Here is a 7,454-nt window from a genome sequence, read left to right as displayed (position 1 = left end):
TTTATCTTGAAATTAGTTTAATTATTTTGATGTGGTGGCAACATTTTTGTTCTTTGAATGAATGCTTGAACAGTGCATATTTTTTATCTTGTTGTTCATGAATGTTAAAATTGTTTGCTCTTGAAAGAATAATGAACAAAGAGAAATGTTATTGATAATCTAAAAATCATGAAATTAGTTCTTGAAGCAAGAAAAAGCAGTAAAAAAAATTGGCGAAAAAAAAGAGAGAAAAGAAAAAGAAAAAGCAAGCAGAAAAAGCTAATAGCCCTTTAAACCAAAAGGCAAGGGTAAAAAGGATCCAAGGCTTTGAGCATTAATGGATATGAGGGCCCAAGGAAATAAAATCCAGGCCTAAGCGGCTAAATCAAGTTGTCCCTAACCATGTGCTTGTGCCATGAAGGTCTAAGCGAAAAGCTTGAGACTGAGTGGTTAAAGTCGTGATCCAAATCAAAAGAGTGTGCTTAAGAACTCTGGACACCTCTAACTGGGGACTTTAGCAAAGCTGAGTCACAATCTGAAAAGGTTCACCCAGTTATGTGTCTATGGCATTTATGTATCCGGTGGTAATACAGGAAAACAAAGTGCTTAGGGCCACGGCCAAGACTCATAAAGTAGCTGTGTTCAAGAATCAACATACTGAACTAGGAGGATTAATAACTAGTGGGCAAAATTGTGATCATCAACAATGGCTCCAAAAATTTGGTAGCGCTCTCAAACATAAATCACACTTTGTCACAACTCCGCACAACTAACCAGCAAGTGTACTGGGTCGTCCAAGAAATACCTTACGTGAGTAAGGGTCGATCCCACAGAGATTGTTGTTATGAAGCAAGCTATGGTCATCTTGTAAATCCCAGTCAAGTGAATTTAACTAATTTAAGAGATTATTGGTTTAAATAAAAATAATAAAATAAACAGAAAATAAAGATAGAGTTACTCATGTAATTCAGTGGTGGAAATTTCAGACAAGTGTATGGAGATGCTTGTCCCTGTTGAATCTCCGTTTTCCTACTGCTTTCTTCCATTCCTTCTTACTCCTTTCCATGGCAAGCTATATGTAGGGCATCACCGTTGTCAATGGCTACATCCCATCTTCTCAATGAAAATGGTCCAAATGCTCTGTCACAGCACGGCTAATCATCTGTCAGTTCTCGATCATGTTGGAATAGAATCCCTTGATTCTTTTGCGTTTGTCATCACGCCCAACAATCGCGAGTTTGAAGCTCGTCACAATCATTCAATTCCGGAATCCTACTTGGAATACCACAGACAAGGTTAGACTTTCTGGATTCCCATGAATGGCGCCATCAATTCTAGCTTATACCACGAAGATTCTGATTAAGGAATCCAAGAGATATGCGCCCGGTCTAAGGTAGAACGGAAGTGGTTGCCAGTCACGCGTTCATAGGTGAGAATGATTATGAGTGTCACGAATCATCACATTCATCATTTTGATGTGCAACGAATATCTTAGAATAAGAATAAGTCGAATTGAATAGAAAATAGTAGTACTTGCATTGAAACTTGAGGTACAGCATAGCTCCACACCCTTAATCTATGGTGTGTAGAAACTCCACCGTTGAAAATACATAAGTGATGAAGGTCCAGGCATGGCCGAATGGCCAGTCCCCAAATGTGATCAATAGTCTCCTAGGATGAATAATGTAAAACTGAGACCAAAGATGAAAATATAATAGTAAAAAGTCCTATTTATACTAAACTAGCTACTAGGGTTTACAGAAGTAAGTAATTGATGCAGAAATCCACTTCCAGGGCCCACTTGGTGTGTGCTTGGGTTGAGCTTGTTCTATCCACGAGCTGAGGCTTCTCTTGGAGTTGAATGCCAAGTTGTAACGTGTTTTGGGCGTTCAACTCTGGTTCGTGACGTGTTTCTGGCGTTTGACTCCAGAATGCAGCATGAAACTGGCGTTGAGCGCCAGTTTACATCGTCTAATTACGAATAAAGTATGGACTATTATATATTTCTGGAAAGATCTGGATGTCTACTTTCCAACTCCGTGGAGAGCGCACCATTTCAAGTTCTGTAGCTCTAGAAAATCTATTTTGAGTGCAGGGAGGTCAGATTCCAACAGCATCAGCAGTCCTTTGTCAGCCTCCTATCAGAGTTTTGCTCAAGTCCCTCAATTTCAGCCAGAAAATAGCTGATGTCATAGAAAAATACACAAACTCATAGTAAAGTCCAGAAATGTGAATTTAGCATAAAACCTAATGAAAACATCCATAAAAGTAACTAGATCATATTAAAAACTACCTAAAAACAATGCCAAAAAGCGTATAAATTATCCGCTCATCACAACACCAAACTTAAATTGTTGCTTGTCCCCAAGCAATTGAAAATCAATTAGGATAAAAAGAAGAGAATATACTATAAATCCCAAAATATCAATGAATATTAATTCTAATTAGATGAGCGGGACTTGTAGCTTTTTGCTTCTAAACAGTTTTGGCATCTCACTTTTTCCTTTGAAGTTTAGAATGATTGGCTTCTCTAGGAACTTAGAATTTCGGATAGTGTTATTGATTTTCCTAGTTATGTATGTTGATTCTTGAACACAGCTACTTTTATGAGTCTTGGCCGTGGCCCTAAGAACTTTATTTTCCAGTATTACCACCGGATACACAAATGCCACAAACACATGACTGGGTGAACCTTTTCAGATTGTGACTCAGCTTTGCTAGAGTCCCCAGTTAGAGGTGTCCAGAGCTCTTAAACACACTCTTTTTACTTTGGATCACGACTTTAACCACTCAGTCTCAAGCTTTTCACGTGGGCCTTCATGACACAAGCACATGGTTAGGGACAGCTTGATTTAGCCGCTTAGGCCTGGATTTTATTTCCTTGGGCCCTCCTATCCATTGATGCTCAAAGCCTTGGATCCTTTTTACCCTTGCCTTTTGGTTTTAAGGGATATTGGCTTTTTCTGCTTGCTTTTTCTTTTTCTTTCTATTTTTTTTTGCCACTTTTCTTCTTTTTTTCGCAAGCCTTGTTCTTTCACTGCTTTTTCTTGCTTCAAGAATCAATTTCATGATTTTTCAGATTATCAATAACATTTCTCTTTTTCTTCATTCTTTCAAGAGCCAACAATTTTAACATTCATAAACAACAAGATAAAAAATATGCACTGTTTAAGCATTCATTCAGAAAACAAAAAGTATTGTCACCACATCAATATAATTAAACTAAATTCAAGGACAATTTTCGAAATTTATGTACTTCTTGTTCTTTTGAATTAAAAACAATTTTCATTTAAGAGAGGTGAAGGATTAATGGAATTATTCATACCTTTAAGACATAGTTACTAACTACTAATGATCATGAAGTAGAGACACAAAACATAGATAAACATATAACATAAAAAACTGAAAAACAGAGAGATAAGAACAAGGAAGTTAAGGAATGAGTCCACCTTAGTGAGGGTGGTGCCTTTTGAAGGTCCAATGGTGCTTTTTGAGCTCCTTTATGTCTCTTCCTTGCTTCTGTTGCATGATCCCTAGTGATTTTGGTGTTCCTATCCTTAGTTGCTTCCAATAATTATGTGGAGGAACATGTATCCCCTGAGGTATCTCAGGGATTTCTTGATGAGGGAATTTCTCATGCTCTCTTGATGTGCAGTCAAATGCTCTTCTACTGAGTTATGGACCCTTGAGATGAATATCTCCATCTCCCATGACTCAAAGGTGGAAGCTTTTGTATTCTCTTTTGTCTTCTCTTTCTTTTCTCTATTTTTTTGAGGTTTCTCTGGCCTTAGATGCCATCAATGGTTATGGAAAAGCAAGAAAAGAAAAAAAGCTATGCTTTTACCACACCAAACTTAGAATGTTGCTCGCCCTCGAGCAAAAGAAGAAAGAATAGAAGAAGGAGAAGAAGATATGGGGGAGAGGGAGATATGTTTGTGTTTTGGCCACGTAGGGTGGGTTTGGGTGGGAAGGATGGATGAATGTGAGTGGTGAAGAGATGATGGGGAAGAGGGATTAAGGTGATTGGGGAAGAAGGGAGAAGGTGAGTTGAGGTAGGTAGGGATCCTGTGGGGTCCACAGATCCTGAGGTGTTAAGGATTTACATCCCTGCACCAATTAGGCATGTAAAACGCCTTTGCATACAATTCTGGCGTTTAAACGCCGAGGTGATGCATGTTCTGGGCGTTCAACGCCCATGTGCAGCATGTTTCTGGCGTTGAACGCCAGTTCCATGCTTGTTTCTGGCGTTCAGCGCCAGCTCTATGCTCTGTTCTGGCGTTGAACGCCAGCCAGATGCTCCTTACTGGCGTTTAAACGCCAGTAAGTCCTTCCTCCAGGGTGTGATTTTTCTTCTGCTATTTTGATTCTGTTTTTAATTTTAATATTTTTTTCGTGACTCCACATGATCATGAACCTAATAAAACATAAAATAAAAATAAAATTAGATAAATAAAAAATGGGTTGCCTCCCAATAAGCGCTTCTTTAATGTCAATAGCTTGACAGTGAGCTCTCATGGAGCTTCACAAATGTTCAGAGCATTGTTGGGACCTCCCAACACCAAACTTAGAGTTTGAATGTGGGGGTTCAACACCAAACTTAGAGTTTGGTTATGGCCTCCCAACACCAAACTTAGAGTTTGACTGTGGGGGCTCTGTTTGACTCTGCATTGAGAGAAGCTGTTCATGGTTCCTCTCATTACCAAATAACTTAGCATTTAGCTTCATGATGGCTCCTAGATATTGAGCAACTTGCTCTCTAGTTACATCTTCATCCTCTTCAGAGGAAGAATAGTCTTCAGAGCTCATGAATGGCAGAAGGAGGTTTAATGGAATCTCTATGGTCTCTATATGAGCCTCAGATTCCTTTGGGTCCTCAATAGGAAACTCCTTCTTGCTTGAGAGACATCCCATGAGGTCTTCCTCATTGGGATTCACATCCTCTCCTTCCTCTCTAGGTTCGGCCATATTGATTATATCAATGGCCTTGCACTCTCTTTTTGGATTTTCTTCAGTATTGCTTGGGAGAGTACTAGGAGGGGTTTCAGTGATTTTCTTACTCAGCTGGCCCACTTGTGCCTCCAGATTTCTGATGGAGGACCTTGTTTCATTCAAGAAACTTAAAGTGGCCTTAGACAGATCAGAGACTAATTTGCTAAGTTAGAGGTATTCTGTTCATAATTCTCTGTCTGTTGCTGAGAAGATGATGGATAAGGCTTGATATTGCTGAGCCTATTTCTTCCACCATTATTAAAGCCTTGTTGAGGCTTTTTTTGATCCTTCCATGAGAAATTCGGATGATTTCTCCATGATGAATTATAGGTGTTTCCATAAGGTTCACCCATGTAATTTACCTCTGCCATTGCAGGGTTCTCAGGATCATAAGCTTCTTCTTCAGAAGATGCCTCTTTAGTACTGTTGGATGCATTTTGCCATCCATTCAGACTTTGAGAAATCATGTTGACTTGCTGAGTCAACACTTTGTTCTGAGCCAATATGGCATTCAGAGCATCAATTTCAAGAACTCCCTTCCTTTGAGGCGTCCCATTATTCACAGAATTCCTCTCAGAAGTGTACATGAACTGGTTATTTGCAACCATGTCAATAAGTTCTTGAGCTTCTACATGCGTTTTCTTTAGGTGAATGGATCCACCTGCAGAATGGTCCAATGACATCTTAGAGAACTCAGATAGACCATAATAGAATATATCTATCATGGTCCATTCTGAAAACATGTCAGAAGGACATCTTTTGGTCATCTGTTTGTATCTTTCCCAAGCTTCATAGAGGGATTCACCATCTTTTTGTTTGAAGGTCTGAACATCCACTCTAAGCTTGCTCGGCTTTTGAGGAGGAAAGAACTTAGCCAAGAAGGCCGTGACCAGCTTATCCCAGGAGTCCAGGCTATCTTTAGGTTGTGAATCCAACCATGTTCTAGCTACGACTCTTACAGCAAAAGGGAAAAGCACGAGCTTGTAAACTTCAGGATCTACTCCATTCATCTTTACTGTCTCACAGATCTGCAAGAACTCAGTTAAAAACTGATAGGGATCTTCTGATGGAAGTCCATGAAACTTGCAGTTTTGTTGTATTAGAGCAACTAGTTGAGGTTTCAGCTCAAAATTGTTTGCCCCAATGGTAGGGATTGAGATGCTTCTTCCATCAAACTTGGAAGTAGGTGTAGTATAATCACCAAGCATCCTCCTTGCATTATTGTTGTTAGGTTCGGTTGCCATGTCTTTTTCCTGTTCGAAAATTTCAGTAAGGTTGTCTCTGGATTGTTGTAATTTAGCTTATCTTAATTTCCTCTTAAGAGTCCTTTCAGGTTCAGGGTCAGCTTCAACAAGAATGCCTTTTTCCTTGTTCCTACTCATATAGGGAAGAAGAGAACAAGAAAAGAAAGAGGAATCCTCTATGTCACAGTAAAGAGGTTCCTTATTGTTAGTAGAAGAAGAAAGGGAATAAAGAAAGGAGAATCCAAACAGAAGGGTAAGGATAGGGGTAGTGAATTGAGATGAAGAGAGGTGAAGAGAAGTGTTAGTGAATGAATAAATAAATAGAATAATATGAGAGAAGGAGAAATTTTTGAAAATAAATTTTAAAAAAAGAGTTAAATGATTTTCGAAAAATAAAGATAAGAAATAAAATTAAAATTAAAATTTAAAACAATTAATTAATTAAATAAAGAATTTTTGAAAAAGAGGGAGGTATTTTCGAAAATTAGAGAGAAAAGTTGTTAGGTGGTTTTGAAAAAGATAAGAAACAAACAAAAAGTCAAATAGTTAGTTGAAAAAAAAATTTGAAAATCAAATTTGAAAATATAAGAAGATAAGAAGATAAGAAGTTAGAAAAGATATTTTAAAATCAAACTTTTGATAAAATTTTGAAAAAGATATGATATAAAAGATAAGATAAAAAGATATGATTAAAAAGATATGGTTAGAAAAGATTTAATTTTTAAAATTAAAATTAATTACTTGACTAACAAGAAACTAAAAGATATGATTCTAGAATTTAAAGATTGAACCTTTCTTAACAAGAAAGTAACAAACTTCAAATTTTTTGAATCAATCACATTAATTGTTAGTGTAATTTCGAAAATTTGAAATAAAATTAAGAAAGAGATTTTGAAAATAATTTTAAAATTTTCGAAATTAATAAGATAAAAATGAAAAAGATTTGATTTTTGAAAAATTTTTTGAAAAGATGGGATTTTTAAAATTGAAAATTTGACTTGACTTATGAGAAACAACTAATTTTAAAAATTTTTGACTAAGTCAACTCAAATTTTTGAAAATTAGGAGAGAAATAAGGAAAAGATATTTTTTTGATTTTTGAATTTTTAATGAGAAGAGAGAAAAACAACAAAAATGACTCACAACATGAAAATTATGAATCAAAACTCATGATGCATGCAAGAATACTATGAATGTCAAGATGAACACCAAGAACACTTTGAAGATCATGATGAACATCAA

The 7,454-nt window shown here is 36.9% G+C and overlaps 1 non-coding gene across 1 annotated transcript; it reads left to right on the top strand.

Moving 5' to 3' along the window:
* The first annotated feature begins 5,709 nt into the window (after positions 1-5,709).
* On the top strand, positions 5,710-5,813 carry LOC112763543 (small nucleolar RNA R71). Its single transcript, XR_003182895.1, has one exon. It is a non-coding gene; the product is annotated as a small nucleolar RNA R71 (small nucleolar RNA).
* The last annotated feature ends 1,641 nt before the right edge of the window (positions 5,814-7,454 follow it).

This window comes from Arachis hypogaea, chromosome 2 (genome assembly GCF_003086295.3).
Source record: "Arachis hypogaea cultivar Tifrunner chromosome 2, arahy.Tifrunner.gnm2.J5K5, whole genome shotgun sequence".
Taxonomy (NCBI): Eukaryota; Viridiplantae; Streptophyta; class Magnoliopsida; order Fabales; family Fabaceae; genus Arachis; species Arachis hypogaea.
The sequence above is the reverse complement of the archived record's forward strand: the minus strand, read 5'-3'. Positions and strand labels throughout refer to the sequence as shown.